The following is an 18,205-nucleotide window of genomic DNA, read 5'->3' on the forward strand; positions in this document are numbered from 1 at the left end:
CAGCCGTATAGGCAGCCGGTGAACTGTCAGAAACACAGGTGCCTGTGTGCCCAGAATCAAAGAAACTTGGACCACCAGCTCATTGTGCCAGGTGTTTATACCCTGGAAACGTGAGTGCATTAGTTTTGCCATGTTTGGCCAGAGAGTGATAAACTTTTAATGGCTTAAAGAATTTGAATAAATTTGTGCATTTTAACAGTGGTGTATATTGAATAATACTTGTGCGCCCTCAAAGTTCCATATATAGTGAATTTCTGTTGTTACTATGTTACTGACTTGTTTGGACAAAACCTGTTATTCTATTTTTATGTTACTTTATAGTGTGTATATAATTGTTAACCAGCTATTACTGTAAATGGTAGATTATTAAGTAATGAAAGAACATTCTAGCATTTATCGGCAACAAATGTAAACTGTCTTTTTAGGAAGGCACAAATGTATGTGGTTGTTAAAGAGTTAAGATTCTCCTGACTTGTAACCAAAAAAAAAGTAAGAGCTACAGGAGGCAGGATAAACTTCAATTGGCTAAGGGATGCTGGATATGCAAATGTCATGACTGGAGTACTTGTAAGCTATAGAATTGAATTCAGAGTATAAGTAAATGCATTGAGAGACACGTTCTAAAATTAGGAACACATTTAACATTTTTTAGAATGCAGTTTAATGTTTAGGAATATTGTTAGTAATGTTGTGGAGTGATTCGTACTTTTTACATGTTAATTTTTAAAAAGGTTGCTACAATGTGAAAGGGGTGCTCGTAACATTTGCCCTTTAACTAACACAGTGACTAGTTAAGACTATACTTTCAGGGATCATTTCTATAGTTCTTGACTGTTGGAATGTGCTCTAAAGTGTACAAACTCACCAATCACGATGAGGAGTGTAAGTGTTTCTTTCTGAGCGTGAAGTGGGCTTACAGTGTTGTTTTTTATTGCATCTGCTGTTTGCCGTTGGTGACCGTTTCCTGCTTTTACTTTGAAAGCAGGGAGGAAAGAAACACAAGCTGAGTGATTGTTTTATAGTGTCTGAAAATTAGAGTATGTTACGTTACTCTTTTTGGGATGGATAGTGTGGCTTTTTGGACCTGTTCTGATGTCTAGACACTGGGTTTTTGTTTTTCACACCTCTGCGGATGAAAAATAAAAAGTGCTCTACATTGTACAAACTCACCAACCATGATGATTAGCGTTCGTGTTTGGTGAAGTGGGCTTACAGTGTTGCAGCTGCCGTTAGCTGTTGATGACCGTTCCATGCTTTTATTTCAAAGGCAAGGAGGGAAGAAACACAAGCTGAGTAACAAAAAAAAGTTAGGAGGCGGGGTAAATTTCATTTGGTTAAGGGCTGCTGGATATGCAAATGTAATGACTGGGGTACTGGTAAGCTAAAGAATTCAGAGCATAAATACATAGAAAGACACGTTCTATAGTTAGGAACACATTTAATATTTTTTGAAAGCAGTTTAGTGTATGGGAATGTTGTTATTAACTGTGTGTAATTATATATATATATATATATATATATATATATATAATTTTTTTTTCCTTTTCAAAAGGTCACTACAATGTGAAAGGGATGCTCGTAACATGTGCCCTCTAACTAACACAGTGACTAGTTAAGACTATACTTTCAGGGATCATTTCTATAGTTCTTGACTGTTGGAATGTGCTCTAAAGTGTACAAACTCACCAATCACGATGAGGAGTATAAGTGTTTCTTTCTGAGCGTGAAGTGGGCTTACAGTGTTGTTTCTTATTGCATCTGCTGTTTGCCGTTGGTGACCGTTTCCTGCTTTTACTTTGAAAGCAGGGAGGAAAGAAACACAAGCTGAGTGATTGTTTTATAGTGTCTAAAAATTAGAGTATGTTATGTTTCTCTTGTTGGGATGGAGAATGTGGCTTCTTGGATCTGTCCTGATGTCTAGAGACTGTTGGGTTCTTTCCTTCTGTGTTGTTTGGAGATCTTTCTTCAGGAGAAGCCATCTGTAGTACTTGATGGTTGGCTAGGGGTCCGCTGGGGTGTTACATCAGGGGTCTTGTGGCCCCCGGGGATCAGTGTAGAGGTACTACTCCTTTGGGGGGTGGGTGTGGACTAAAGCACACCCCCCGAGTACACTTTTATGTGTTTGTGTTTACACTTGCATGTTTTTTGTTCACTTATGGGTTTTTGTTTTTCACAACTCTGCAGATTCCAAAAAAGAAAAAAAAGTGCTCTAAAGTGTACAAACTCACCAACCACGATGAAGAGCGTTAGTGTTTCTTTTTGATCGTGAAGTGGGCTTACAGTGTTGCAGTTGCTGTTAGCTGTTGATGACCGTTCCATGCTTTTATTTCAAAGGCAAGGAGGGAAGGAACAAGCTGAGTGATTATTTTATTGGCTGCAAATAGTAGAGCATGATTCTTATATTGTAGGATGAATATGCAATTGTGTTTTATTGGGAGTTGTTGAAGTCAGCTTTTATAGCTGAGCAGTTTGGTACCTGCTCTTGTTCTATGACTCCTACTTGTTAAAATATGAAATGATGACTAAATTAATGATTATTAACACCTTCATAACAGGACTATTTCATACTTTATTTTTATGCACATCCTGTGAAGGATGCCAGTAGAGCCTCACTCAGGTGTAAAGTGGAAGGAATTAAAGTGTTACTAAACCCACAACAGTATAATCAGTCTGTATATGCAGTAAAGCATGCTAGATATACTCACTGTGGAACCTAAGGGGTCAATCCTCTGTATTGTGTAAAAAGGCCGTTTGAGCCTCTCTTCCCTGTTTTTCCCCCTTTTCAAGTGACCACCACTTATCTCCAGACTGAACCGTAGGCATGCATATGCTCAGGTGTATACTGCTAGAGAGGATTTTTTTTTTACAGTGTCTGTAAAGATTGGCCTGTGCTGATCACATGCAGAGGTCAGGGGATTTCATTCCTCCTAGAACTGAAAGAAAACTCCTCCTACAAGCTTTAGCTAGTGCTTGGCTTGACACTGATAGAAGTCATAAGATTACTGTAACTGCTGATGAGAAAAGCAGTTTATATTTACTAAAATAACTGCATTTCCATGTTCTGTGTACTGTGGGAGACCAGATATAGTAAATGCAGGGTCTTAGGTTTAGTAACACTTTAAGAAGGGGAAGTAACAAGGTGTTTTGTTCAGCACACAGTCACAAAGAGCATGACAGGGGTGCTCAACCTTTTGAAGAGCGAGGGCCTCTTAAAGTGGTTGTAAAAGCTCAAGGTTTTTTAACTTCATGTATTCTATGCATGAAGGTAAAAAAAACCTTCTGTGTACAGCATTGACCATAGCCCCCCTAATAACTACCTGAGCCCCACTGCAATCCAACAATGTCCATGAGAACCTCGGCAGTCCCGGGTCTCTGCTTTTTCATTGGCTGAGACAACAGCGGTAGCCATTGGGTCATGCTGCTGTCAATCACAGTCAGTGAGCCAATGAGGAGACAGAGAGAGTGGGGCCGAGTCGTGGTTCCATGTGTGAATAGACACATGCAAGTGTACAATCCAAACGCACATGTTCCTGTGTTAAAAATGGATGTGTGTATAAGTGGATGCTGCAGCGACCGTCGGCTGGAACCGAACAGAATCAACAAGGGAAAAATGTCATCAGCACACAGAGGATCACCAATATGGGTCCAAAGGTTTTAATGAACGATCACATAGTTAGAGCAAGGCAACGTTTCAGAGTCTCGCAGGACCCTTTCATCAAGCACATGACAAATTGTGACAGAAACTGGAGAACTATTTAAGAAAACCATTCACCAATCAGAGTGAAGTAAGATGAGCCTGGCCCCGCCCCGTCCCATGATGTTATGTTCCCTCCATAAAATGCATTCAAGTCAATGTAAACAGAAACATTATAAACTGCGAAAATAAACCATAAAACAATCAGATGTGCATTAACTGCATTCCCGGGGATAAAAACATTGTAGTCACATGTGTATCAAAGTACTCCCCAGATTGTAATAAAGTATCAGCTGAAAGCAGTGCTGTATTCTGAAAACAATGATCAGCAGCTTATATGTCCATGACAGAATCTAAAAGCTCTGTTGCCTAGAGATGTGAGGGTGTGTCTCCTATTGTCAAGTGAGCTGCAATGGGGACAAACCTAAAGTGGTCCTATTGGTGCAGCAGCTGACAGCGTCATGACGACACATGTCACCTGCACCATGCGAGTTTACTACTTATGCAGGCGTTCAAAGTCATTCCTGCACCGGCCGCCATTATCATGGAAACCCATGACAGCAGCGCTGGGCAGGATGAGGGAGAGGCAGGTTGCTGGTGTCATGGAAACACATGACTACAGAGCCACACAAACCAATGGGTGGGCAGGGTTGCATAGATGAGCTGTGATGAAAAAAGAACAAAAAGGAAGCAGATTGAGGGCCAGGTCACACCACATGCATTTCAGTTTCTTTTCCTCTGCATCCAAAACACAGAGAAGTAGGCTATATGGTTGCAATGTCATAGTTCACATCAGTGCGTGCAGTTCCAGTGAGTTCCAGCCGTAGAAAAAAAGCAGAACACACCACATCTCCTCTGCACAGAACTGCTCTGGAACACGGCAAAATGCACCAGAGTGCACCAAAACACACCAAAAACGCAAAGGAACACACATGTCCCCATCAAAATTGAAGAAATAGAGGGGAGAAAACAAACTGGAATGCATAAAAAATGCACTCTTTTCTTCCACTTCTCATGGACCAATTATCACTGGTCTCAGGGCCGGTTCGCAATATGGAGATGTAGTCCAGATGCGTTCCGGATGCGTTTTTGCATGCGTGTGGTTTTTACGCATTTTTTGCGTGTTCCGATGCATTTTCTATGCATTCCAGTTCGTTTTCTCCCCTCTATTTCTTCAATTTTGATGAACCTATTGATTTGAGCAAACCCGTAGCAATCCGTAGCAGTAGAAAGGCTGTAAATGAAAAATATATACAGTTGTGTAGGGGTGGCACTCACCTGCTTGCAGAGAGAACGAGTGAGACCACTGTGAATAGTGCGAATGTGAAAAATCTAAACCAAGTTATCTACAAAGCTATATACACTTCAATCATGAGGAATCATCCTAACCAAAGTTCATCTGCTATCCAAAAAGCACATATATGATGTATTATTATTATGTCCCCTCGGTTGTGTTGTGTCGAGGGTATGGATCCAATAAGCTTCATGACAGAGGAGGAAGTTGTCATGATCTCCTCCTCTAGCCGATCGACTGATGTGTTCGATGGTCATGCCCCTCAGTTCATGTACCTGGTGTCCTGCCGAAATAAGATGGACTGCTACGGGTTTGCTCAAATCAATAGGTGTTACGGATCCGCCAGGTGGTACCTCTGGCAGCCCACTAGGCGGAATCACCCGGAGCGTGGAGTCTAAGTCCCGGTCTGCGTTTTCACCAGGGCCCCTGATGGTGGGGATGGACTTGGAGCAGAACCAGGACCAGGTCACGACCTCCGAGCAATACCAGGAATCCGGGTCAATCACAGGAGAAGGCAGCGTAGTCAGATAATCCGGGTCAGGGCAGGAGCAGGCAGAAGGTCAAACAAGCCGGGTCACAATCACAGGGCACAGGGAACACAGGTAACAGGTCAGACCTTGCGGCGATTTGTGACAGTGCAGGGCATCTTTAAATATCGCGCCCTGCACTGTCATTGGCCGCCCAGGACGCGCCCCCGGGCTGTCATTGGCCGCCCGAGGCGCGCCCGCGGCTCCTACTGCGCATGCGCGGCCTCCTGTCAGCCGCGGCCCGCTGGGATCTGGTGCCTGTGTCCCGGCGTGAGCCGCCGCTATTGCGCATGCGCCGGGGACGGAGCCGCGGTGGACCCTGAAACCCCCCCCCCTACGGGCACCCTCCGGGAGCCCCACTGATCTCTCCACCGCGGGTGGCTACGAAAGAACTCCCGGATGAGCCTGGGAGCGTGAACATTCTGGATGGGTTCCCATGAGTTCTCCTCAGGACCATAACCCTTCCATTTTATCAAAAACTGCGTCTAGCCTCCCCTCCTACGGCAACTGAGAATCGTTTCTACCTCGTACTCTTCTTGTTCACCTATGGTGACTGCCTCAGGGGGTCTGGATTCCCGATCCGGGAAGGGGTCCGGTGCGGCCGGTTTCAGAAGAGACACATGAAGCACCGGGTGAATCCTGAAAGTCCCCGGCAGCTCGAGTTCGTAAGCCACCTCGTTGATGACTCGCTTGACTTGGAACGGGCCAACAAATTTCGGTCCCAATTTCCTTGATGGACACTGCATCTTCAAGTTGGCAGTAGCCAGCCAAACCCGATCTCCAGGTTGAAGCGTCAGTTCCCCCCTTCTCCTCCTGTCAAATGCCTTCTTGAACCGTTTTGTTATTGGTCGAAAGGAAATTTAGGATGTCTTGAGATGCAGGTACTGAGCTTTCCGGCATGAGATCGGGAAGAAATGTTGGATGGTAACCGTAATTGGTGAAGAACGGGGATTGCCCCGTAGCGGAGTGGTTCGAGTTGTTGTAGGCAAACTCCGCTGACGGTAACAGCGTCAGCCAGTCGTCCTGTAGGTAGGACGTGTAGCATCTGAGGTATTGCTCTAATACTTGGTTGGTCCTCTCTGTTTGCCCATTGGTCTGGGGATGGTAAGGGACGAGAGTGACAACTTGATTCCCAATGCTTTGCACAAGGCCTTCCAAACCTTGAAGTGAACTGAGCTCCCCGATCTGATAATATATCCTCGGGAACTCCATGTAGTCTTACTATTTCCTTGATAAATATTCGTGCAGTTTCCGGCGCTGATGGTGTCTTTTCCAGGGGTACGAAATGGGCCATCTTAGAGAAGCGATCGACAATCACAAATATGGCAGTGTGGCCTTGAGATGGTGGGAGTTCGACAATGAAGTCCATGACTATCATTTGCCAGGCCCTCTTTGGAATTGGCAATGGGCGCAACAATCCCCAGGCCTTGCTTCTGGAGGGTTTATTCCTCTGGCAGGTAGGACAAGTCTGAACGTAGCGCTCGCAGTCCTTGACCATGTTTGGCCACCAGAATGAGTGCTGCAGAAGTTCCAGGGTCTTCGTAACTCCGAAATGGCCCGCCATCGGATGGTCGTGGCAGTGGCCCAGGACCATGGTTTGGACTCCTTCGGGTACTACGATCCGGCCCTCCTTCCACAATAACCCTTCGCGGTTCAGGAGAGGCGTCCCAGGCGGCGCTGGTAGTCTCACGGAAGCGTCAAGAAGTTTGGAGCGGAGTTCCGTCTGTAGGACGAGGAAGTTTCCTGATGGTAGGATCGTGTCAGGTCTTGGTGTATCGTCGGGGTCCTCAAACATGCGGGACAGCGCGTCCGGCTTTGTGTTCTTAGAGCCAGGTCGATAAGTTATGTGGAAGGTAAACCGGGAAAAGAAAAGAGCCCATCTCGCCTGGCGTGGCTTCAGTCGTTTGGCCGTCCTCAAATATTCCAGGTTTTTGTGATCGGTATATATCAGGATGGGGTGTGTAGCTCCTTCCAGCAAGTACCGCCATTCTTCCAGGGCGGTCTTTATGGCCAGGAGCTCCCGATCTCCGATGTCGTAGTTTCGCTCGGCAGGTGTCAATTTCCTGGAGAAGAACGCTACAGGATGTAGTAGCTCCTTGGTGCCGTTCCTTTGGAACAGGACCGCTCCCACCGCGTTTTCTGAGGCGTCTACTTCCAACACGTATGGGAGAGAAGAATCGGGGTGACTGAGAATCGGAGCAGAGGTAAAAAGTTTTTTGAGAACTTCAAAAGCAGTTTGTGCTTCGGTAGACCACTTAAAGCGGATCCCCTGTTTAGTCAGTTGCGTGATTGGGGAGAGCAGACCGGAGAAGTTCTTGATAAACGTTCGATAAAAGTTCGCAAAACTGATAAAACGCTGCACGCCCTTCTTATCGGTGGGTATCGGCCAATCCAGGATTGCCGTGACTTTCCGGGAGTCCATCGCGACCCCCGCGGGGGAGAGAACCAATCCCAGGAACGTGATCTTATTGTCAGGGCTCCCAGGTGTGACCAGAGGTGTGTGACTGACGCAGGGAAACGCAGACTTCAGATATGTGATAAACAATATAATTTATTAACACTAACAATACAAACATAAACGCAGTGCAATACTAAACATAATACAGTGCAAACAAACCAAACCAAACCACCCACAGATAACAGTACATACAAGCAAGCGTCGTCAGGCAGGCCGGGTCAATATCAATTGGGCAGGTAGGTACAGGGGGAGCAAGCGGAGATTGGTCGGGGTCACAGGCCAGGTTCAGCAGGTAGCTAGCAGCGTAGTACAGAGGGTCAGGCAGAGGGATGGTCAGGGTCACAAGCCAGGGATCAGAACAGGTAGCAGGCAGCGTAGTACAGAGGGTCAGGCAGAGGGATGGTCAGACAAGCCAGGGATCAGAACAGGTAGCAGAGAATCAGACAGGAACAGAGAGCAGGAACAGGATACAGGGCCCAAGAGAAACACAACACCAAGGCCGAGTCTGCAAGTCTGGCCATCCCTTAAATACCCCAGCATAATCAGTTCCAGGTGTTAGCTGGCTGCAAAGTTGAGTCTCTGATTGCTGGGAGCATCCGCTGGCCAGCCCTGGTACTGCAGATCAAAAGGCAGGTGAGTCCCACCATTGCTGGCTAGTCCATTCCTGACAGTTATGCTGTTCAAAACAGCATTTGTCTGCTTTGGCGTATAGCCTGTGTTGGCGCAAACGTTCCAACACCCGCATCACGTGATTTCGATGAGCCTCCAGTGAGGGCGAGAAGATTAAGATGTCGTCCAGATAGACAACCATGAAGATATCAAGTAAATCACGAAACACGTCGTTTATAAAATGTTGGAAGGTGGCCGGAGCGTTACAGAGCCCGAACGGCATGACCAGGTACTCAAAGTGTCCGTATCGCGTACGGAAGGCCGTCTTCCATTCATCACCTTCCCTGATACGAACTAGATTGTAGGCCCCCCGTAAGTCTAGCTTAGTAAAAACCATAGCGGACCTTAACCTCTGGAGGAGATCGGGAACCAGGGGTAACGGGTAGCAGTTTTTCACCGTGATCTTATTCAGGTCGCGGTAGTCTATACAGGGCCGCAGTGTCTTGTCCTTTTTCTCTACAAAGAATAGCCCGGCACCGGCTGGGGACGTGGAAGGGCGAATAAACCCCTTCCGAAGATTTTCGTCTATATATTCCCTCAGAACTCCTGACTCAAGCTCCGATAAAGGGAAAATACGGCCGAACGAAATTTCAGATCTGGATAGGAGGTCTATGGGACAGTCATAAGATCGGTGTGGGGGAAGTGTGTCTGCCCCTCGCTTACTAAACACGTCCAGAAAGTCGTGGTAGGCCGGGGGAATAACCTGGGACAGATCTGTATCCCCATCCATGCATAGGAGTAATTGGGGGGCCACGGGCCCTGAGACGTGGCAACGTTTCAGACAATATGTGGACCGAAACTGAACGGTTCCCTTCTCCCAGTCAATCTGGGGATTATGGGCTCACAGCCAAGGAAGCCCCAGAATGACCGGGAAAAGGGGGGACGCGATGGCGTCCAGACGGAGTAATTCCTGGTGATGATCAGCCATCGAGGTGAAAATAGGGGGTGTCTCCTGATCCACCACTCCCGATTTTAAGCTAGACCCATCCGCCAGGAAGATGTTCAGCCCCCTTTCCTTGGTCTGGAGAGGGATCCCTTGCTTGTGAGCAAACGTGATATCGATAAAGCAGCTACATGCCCCCGAATCTATGATAGCTGTCACCGTCAAGGTTCTTCCGGGGAGCTGTAAAGACACAGGTATTGCCAGATAACTTGACTGATCACCCCTTTCTGCAGATAAAGGGAAAAAAATAGAAGTGGACTTACACTTTTTTGCAGGACAGGAGCGCACCCGGTGGCCAGCTTCTCCGCATTACAGACAGAGGTTCTGTGATAGTCTTCTCTGGCGTTCTTCGGCCGATAATGTGGACTGAGCCAGTCCCAGTTGCATGGGTTCGGAGGTGTCCCCAGGTTCCGAGCTCCGGGTAGTGCTTCCTGTGGGCGGGAATAATCCCCTCGATGGTACCCAAGCCGCCCTTTGACCCTGGTTGCTTCGTTCAAGCCGGCGTTCTCTCAGTCTGCGGTCAATTTGTATTTGTCGATTAGCTTCTCTAGGGAGTCAGGTAGGCCTACCCGTGCTAACTCGTCTTTGAGTGACTCAGATAGCCCGATGCGAAATTGGTGACATAATGCCGCATCGTTCCATCGGGTGTCCCCCATCCAGCGCCTGAATTCAGACGCGTACTCCTCGGCTGCCCGGCGACCCTGCCGCAGAGAGTACAAGGTAGTCTCTGTGGAAGCAGCTCGCTGAGGGTCGTCATATAGTATAGCCATGGCTCTAAAAAATTCAGTCACGGAATCAAGATGGGGGTCGCGATTCTCCATCAGACGATGAGCCCAATCCTGGGGCTCATCCTGAAGGAGAGAGACTATAAATCCCACCTTGACGGTCTCGGTGGTGAACGTGCGGGGCTGCAAGTCGAAGAACAAGATGCACGCATTCCGGAAGGCTTCCTGAAGCTACTTCGGTCTCCACGGAAGCGTTCTGCTAAGGGAACGCGGGGTTCGGGAGTAGGGGGTGCGGCCCCTGCTCCGGGAGCTGGGGTAGCAGGTGATTTCCCAGGAGAAGCTGGGGGACTCGGGCTCTGTGCCGGGGATGTAAGGGTGACTAACGTCTCCATGTGGTCCTCAAGGTGGGAGCATCGAGTATGAAAAGTCTGGACTGCTTGGGTTAGGGTCGCCAGATGCTGGCAGATATCCTCCAGGGAGGCCGGGCCTCTTCCTGACTCTGTCATGGCCGCAAGGTACTGTTACGGATCCGCCAGGTGGTACCTCTGGCAGCCCACTAGGCAGAATCACCCGGAGCGTGGAGTCTAAGTCCCGGTCTGCGTTTTCACCAGGGCCCCTGATAGTGGGGATGGACTTGGAGCAGAACCAGGACCAGGTCACGACCTCCGAGCAATACCACCAGTGGCAGAGGGAGTCTCCGGGGATGAGAGTAGGACAGAATAGAGCCAGATGTGAGGAGGCCGGCAGGACCAGGCAGGATAAACCGGCGGTTGTCACTGTGGGAAATGGCGTGGTACCGAGACGGCAGGCAGAGAGTGGTCAGGTCACACGCAGGGTCAGTTACCGGAGTCAGTCCGCGGAATGGTCAAACAAGCCGGGGGTTGGGACAGGAGAAGGCAGCGTAGTCAGGGACAATCCGGGTCAATCACAGGAGAAGGCAGCGTAGTCAGATAATCCGGGTCAGGGCAGGAGCAGGCAGAAGGTCAAACAATCCGGGTCACAATCACAGGGCACAGGGAACACAGGTAACAGGTCAGACCTTGCGGCGATTTGTGACAGTGCAGGGCATCTTTAAATATCGCGCCCTGCACTGTCATTGGCCGCCCAGGACGCGCCCCCGGGCTGTCATTGGCCGCCCGAGGCGCGCCCGCGGCTCCTACTGCGCATGCGCGGCCTCCTGACAGCCGCGGCCTGCCGGGATCTGGTGCCTGTGTCCCGGCGTGAGCCGCCGCTATTGCGCATGCGCCGGGGACGGAGCCGCGGTGGACCCTGACAATAGGTTCACCCTTGATACTCTTGACTAGAGCTGTTCTAATGTCACTCCTGTGTTTCTGAAACCAACACTTAAAGGGACCTTTTGTTTTGCCCACATACACTAGTGAGCAGGGGCATTTCAGAATATAAACGTAGTAATCAGTGTTACAGGTCGTGTAACCCTGTATCTAGTAATGTTTCCCACTGTGGGGTTGTGTGAAGTACTCCCCACAGATCAATGAGTTGCATACATTACAACTGTAACACTTGTAGCAACCCTGTCTTTCTGAGAATTTGAACACTGCCTTAGCGTATTTGGTCCTAGGGTCTGCTTGAACTGATAAGTCACGGGGATCTACCTCGCTTATGTACCATTAATGGTGGATTCTTTAAGTTGGGTGATAGAGTGTTATCAGCTCTAAGGATGTTCATGTTACGCATGACTGCTTGTTTAATATGCTCAGATTCCTGATTGAAGCCGTGTATAAATAGCGGACTTTTGGCGGCCCTAGGGCTGCCTTCAAAATCTGCTGTAGCTCTGGCTAATGCCTGGTCAAGTACTTGAGTAGGATAACCTCATTCCACAAATTTTATATACATGGCCTCAAATTGTTCTATCCTGTCATTCATACAAGAGCAAATGCGTAACACCCTCTTGAACTGTGAATTAGGCAAGCTATCACAGAGATGCTAGGGATGTGCGCTCTGGTAATGTAGTAGGTTGTTGCTGTCTGTTGGTGTTGAAAACACAGGTGTCTGGAGTGTACCCTGGTTATTAGTGATCCTCGCATCAAGATATGAAATGCTGTCGAGGGATATCTCAGAGTTGAAAATGATACCGGCAAAGATGCTGTTAAGCTGATCGACAAACTCATAAAAAATAGATGTTTGCCTTTCAAAAAAAGGAAGATATCATCAATATATCCTAGCCAGCATTTGACATGATCAATGAACAAAGGCATGGGATACATTTTTGTAATCCTCCATATACCCAACAAACAAATTTGCAAGGAAAGGGGCAGCAGAACTGCCCATGGCAGTGCCACGTATTTGGGCATAGATGGCCAAATGCAAAAAAATTGCTTTCAAGTACAAAACGCAAACAATCAATAAGGTACTCACACGGGATATTCTGGGCCTTCAATCCAGGCCAGAAATTTTTAACCGCCACCAAACCTGCTTCTTTAAGGATGAATGGACACATGGAGCAGCGGCTTTGGATCGCGCATGGTCGGGTGCCCCCATGGCAAGCTTCTTGCTATAGAGGCAACTGACAGGAAGGAAGAGCTAGGCATGCCGGTTGGGGACCCAAGACGAGGAGGATCTGGGCTGCTCTGTACAAAACCACTGCACAGAGCAGGTAAGTATAATATGTTTGCTAATTTTTTTTTTTTTTTAACTGAACCTTTAGTATCCCTTTAAGTCATTTAATACCATTCGTGGGCCAAGATGAAATTAAATGGTTCACAATTTCACATTTTTTATTTTGAATAGCATAATGAATATTTTCCTCCAGCAGCTGCTGAATGCAGCAAGAGGGAGAGGAGGAGAAAATGGCTTTCAGCAGTTGCAGGAGGAAAATGGAGAGGATCAGTTCCTGTATATGCTGCCCCCTCCACCCCTTTTGTAAAAGAGAATGTGACAGGGTTTACATTCTACCACAAATGTAAACGAGCCCTTACTTTTCTGAGCGGGTGCTGCGCAGTGCATCTGTGGCTTTCATACAGGTTAGCTGTGCTTTGCCATAGACTTCTATTATATAACCGGGGTGGTGCACTTTCAGAAAGCGCACCAAACCCACACGATATAATAGAAGTCTATGGCTCCGAGCAGCTAACACTGCAGCCGCAGATCAGTGTGAAAGCAGCCTAATAATTATTAATCCTTTTGTAGGTGCTAAAAAGTGTGGCGTATGTGTTGTTTAATACACTGACCTTTTTTTCCTCTTCCAGCTTTTGCTGGCATCGCTCTCCAGGCTGCTAGAAAGCTCCCAGGCAAGGGCACTTGATATCATTTGGCCTGGGACAGGAGCCAGTGCTACAGAGAAAGCATTGGCTAATGTGGCTCCTGCTCTGCCTGCAGCCGCCTGGTGCCTCTGCTGCCGGCGCTGGCTTGATGAACACCGATGCTCTGGGATGGCGGGTTGGCAAGCCCGTATTGCAGTCAACGACCGAGCGACCCTGGGAATCTACTTGAGGTCAAGGGCCACATCAGAGGGCTCTGAGGGCCACAGGTTGAGCACCCCTGCAGTATGAAGTCTTCTCAGAATTTCAGATAATAAGATCTTAATGGGCATATGTATGCTTTACAATAAAGTAGTGGTGCACCGAAATTAAGATTCTGGTGCCAAAACCGAAAACGAAAATTCAAAATGCACTTGGCCAAAAACCGAGACCGTAATGCGCAGTTTTTAAAAATGAATATATATTTTTTGAAAAAAAAAAATACACTTTGATTAAAAAAACAATACATACCCCAATTTTTTTTGTAATATAAAAGAGGATGTTATGGCGAGTAAATAGATACCCAACATGTCACACTTTAAAATTGCGCACGCTCGTGGAATAGCGTGAAACTGCGGTGATGCTTTAAAAATTTCTACAGGTTAGCAATGTAAAGTTACAGAGGAGGTCTAGTGCGAGAATTATTGCTCTTGCTCTGACGTTCGTAGCAATACCTCACGTGTGTGGTTTGAACACCATTTACATATGTGGACATGGCATACGTATGCGTTCACCACTACGTGTGACCACAAGGGGACGGGGGCACTTTAAACTTTTTTTTTAAATTTATTTAATGTTTTTTTTTTTTTTTTGCACTCTCCCTTTAAAGAATTTTTTATTTTTATCACAAGAAATGCATGCATCCCTTGTGATTGAAATAATTAGTGACAGGTCCTCTTTATGAAGAGATGTGGGGTCAATAAGACCCCACATCTCTCCACTGCAATGTAAAGCACTGGATCAAAAAAAAGCACTGATCTAGTGCTTTAAAAAAGGAAAAAAAAAAAAAAATGGCTGGAACTGGAAGTGACATCACTCCAAGGGCATAGAGATGAGTGGAGGCCATCTTTCCTTCACTAATCTCTATGCCCAATGCCTGGATCATTCGATGGTTTCTCAGGTAAGCCTGAGAACTACCGAGCGGCGGCCTGTGGCGGCAGTGGCGGGTGGCAGCGACGGTGGGTGGGTGGGCGGCGGTGAGGGGTGTGGTTTTTTCGGCATCTGTATCGGTGCTTTTTTTTTCTTCATATCGACCGAGAACTTTTCGGCCACCGAGATTTTGGTGCCTCCCTACATTAAAGGTGCAAAACATTTCTGTATAGGGGCCCATTCAGACTGTGTTTTGTGTTTAACATACAGTGGATAAAATAAGTATTGAACACGTCACCGTTTTTCTAGGTAAATATATTTCTTCCCCGTGCTCAAGTACAGCATGCATCAGGCTCAACATACTATGAAATACAGGCTCATTGTCTGTCTTCCTTTTCCTGTAACCCCACCCCAAACCATCAGAAAAAAAGATGCAACTACTTTAAAGTGTTTACAGCGGGTAAAATAAGTATTGAACACGCCACCATTTTTCTCAGTAAATATATTTCTAAAGATGTTATTGACATGAAATTTTCACCACATGTTGGTTACAGCCAACTTGGTTACAAGTTCAGAAATTAAGTTATGTGTAATAAAATGGAATGACTCAAGGAAAAAGTATTGAACACATGAAGAAAGGGAGGTGCAAAAAGGCGTGGAAAGCCAAGACACCAGCTGAAATCTGTCAGTGCAAATTAATATCAGCTGGTTCAGTCTCAACTGATGGCCTGTAAAAAGGTCTCATTAGAAATGTGTCACACAAGAAACATCTCATGATGGGTAAAAGCAAAGAGCTCTCTTAGGCCCTTCACAGCCTTATTGTTGCAAAACATACACGATGGCATTGGTTACAGAAGGGTTTCTAAACTCTGAATGTTCCAGTGAGCACTGTTGGGGCCATAATCCAGAAGCAGAAAGAACATCATTTCACCATCCACCAGGTGCTCTTCGCAAGATTTCTGACAGAAACAATTGAGTACTGAAATTATACTTTTTTTATTTGCACTAACATACAATTTTGACTTCAAGCTTTCAGGGTATGTCCCCTTCTTCAAGGTCCAGGCAGTAATATCTGTCACAGTGCACTAATACGGCTACAATCACGTGACAGAGAAGTGAAAAGAATTATCAAAAGAGTTGTCCAAGAGCCAGGATCCACTTGTGGAGAGCTTCAGAAATACCTTGAATTAGCAGGTACAATTGTTTCAAAGAAGACTGTAAGTAATGCACTCAACTGCCGTGGCCTGTATGCACGCTCACCATGCAAGACTCCATTGCTAAAGAAAAAGTATGTTGAAGCTCGTTTAAAGTTTGCTGCACAACATTTAGACAACCCTATGAAATACTGGGAGAATATAGTCTGGTCAGAGACCAAAATTTAATTCTTTGGATGCCATAAAGCACACCATGTTTTAAGGTCAGATGGCACTGCACATAATCCCAAGCACACCATACCAACAGTAAAGTTTGGAGGTGGGAACATCATGGTGTGGGGCTTTTTTTCAGCATACGGTACTGGCAAACTTCATCTCGTTGAAGGAAGGATGAATGGAAAAATGTACCAAGACATTCTTGATAAAATCTGCTGCCATCTACCAGGATGATGAAAATGAAACTAGGGTGGACATTTCAGCAAGATAATGATCCCAAACACAAAGCCAAGGAAACTCAATTGGTTTCAAAGAAAGAAAATAAAGCTGCTTGAATGGCCCAGCCAATCACCTGACTGGACTTGACTTGAATTCAATAGAAAAGAGACATCTTGAAGCTGTCATTACCAACATAGGATTTTGTACAAAGTATTAAATAAATTTTGGTTAGCTTGTTCAATACTTTTTCCCTATGTCATTCCATTTTATTACACATAACTTAATTTCTGAACTTATTTGTTTTGGCTTCTTTGTATATAGCACCATTAGAAATATATTAGTTGGGGGTGGGGTTACAGGACACGAGCACAGGGCACGTTCAAGAGGCAGGCTGGCATTGGGAGAGGGTTGGGGGGGGGGTGCCTTCCAGAGGCAAGTTGTGACTAGTTAGGGGGTGTGATGGCTGAACAAACTACCCAATACAGGCATGCTGTATGTCTACCTTTTGTCCTGTGCATCTGAAAAGCAAACTAAGCACACTAACACACATCTGCTTCTGCACTTTGTGTGGTCAGTTTAGAACAAGGAAGAAAGGTCACTGGCAGGATCAACTAGGTAGTTCAGATGGAAGACATGAAAATGATAGAGACTATGATTTATAAAATACACGCATGTAGCACATACACTGCTCAAAAAAATTAAAGGAACACTTTGAAAACACATCAGATCTCAATGGGAAACATACCATGCTGGATATCTATACTGATATGCACTGGGTAATGTGTTAGGAATGTAAGGATGCCCCATCGTTTGATAGAAATGCAAATGATCAACCTACAGAGGACTGAATTCAAGATATCCCAAAAATCAAAGTGAAAAAATGATGCAGCAGGCTAGTCCATTTTGCTGAAATTTTATTGCAGCAACTCAAAATGGCACTCAGTAGTTTGTATGGACTCCACGTGCTTGCATGCATAGAGGTAGTTAGGGAGCGCTAGAAAATCGACCCAAATAGGATTGGGGATGGACCATGGATAGATGCATAAGTAAAAGGTTCATGTGAATATATGTAATCCAGGTCAATCTTTTAAGTGGAGGGCTTGGAGGTATGTAGTCATGAAGGAGGAGGCAGCTGTGAGAGCTTGTAGACACTCTAGTGCACAGATAGGGGAGAAGAGAAACAGTGGCGCCACTCTAAGTGTAGATGGTTATAAAAGCAAGCAGATTTAATGGTTAAAATGCACTGACAAGGGTAGGATATATACAGGCATGTAATTGTGCAATAAGGTCCGGTGATGCTAGCAGTCCTATGCCGTACTCGTGGTGTGTCCCCACCAGAGATTTCCAGGGCTCAAGGGTTAGCAGAGAGGCACAGGGAAACTCTGTCTGATGGCGTCACTTGCGAACCGGATTTCCAAAATGGTGTGCGTTCGGAGCAAGCGCGCTCCTTCCTCAGGCCAATAAAAATAAAAAAATGTAAAAATAAAATAAAAAAATTATGACCCCAACCTCTTCCCATAGTCCCAATCCTGCTGAGAACCTCCTTGACCCACTAGATGCAATTGGATTAGCCACTATACAAGATCTTTATACTGAAGACTTGTATGTATCCACCCTCATGCAACATCTTCCCTCTCTCCCCCATACAGCACACCAACTTCAGACCTAAATTACTGTTTATTTCCACCCATACCAAAGGCCCATATGTTGAAACCTTCTATCAGGTTGTATACTCTGACATTCTGCAGATGTGCAAACAGAACTCCTCCACCCCATACATTTCACCCAATTTAATGCCCTCCAAAAAAACTGTGCTAACAAAATCATCCAACAATGCCAATATCATCATAAAACCAGCTGACAAAGGGGGGTGGCATTGTTGTCCAAAATAGAGCAGACTATATATTTGAGCCCATAGACTGCTATCCGATCATACCACATACACCCGCCTTACCACTGA

The 18,205-nt window shown here is 46.2% G+C and overlaps 1 protein-coding gene, 2 non-coding genes and 2 pseudogenes across 3 annotated transcripts in view; all 5 read left to right on the plus strand.

Moving 5' to 3' along the window:
- Positions 1-18,205, plus strand: part of TEX14 (testis expressed 14, intercellular bridge forming factor) — a 206,445-nt gene that overhangs the window by 38,132 nt on the left and 150,108 nt on the right. The window lies entirely within an intron of this gene.
- Positions 794-1,012, plus strand: LOC149460847 (small nucleolar RNA U3). Its single transcript, XR_016313023.1, has one exon. It is a non-coding gene; the product is annotated as a small nucleolar RNA U3 (small nucleolar RNA).
- LOC149460848 (small nucleolar RNA U3) lies at positions 1,115-1,295 on the plus strand (annotated as a pseudogene).
- Positions 1,615-1,833, plus strand: LOC149460849 (small nucleolar RNA U3). The gene has a single exon (XR_016313022.1). It is a non-coding gene; the product is annotated as a small nucleolar RNA U3 (small nucleolar RNA).
- Positions 2,161-2,363, plus strand: LOC149460850 (small nucleolar RNA U3; annotated as a pseudogene).

The sequence above is a fragment of the Staurois parvus genome, unplaced genomic scaffold, assembly GCF_062004578.1.
Source record: "Staurois parvus isolate SC_StPar_1 unplaced genomic scaffold, SC_StPar_1.0 ptg000220l, whole genome shotgun sequence".
Classification (NCBI taxonomy): Eukaryota; Metazoa; Chordata; class Amphibia; order Anura; family Ranidae; genus Staurois; species Staurois parvus.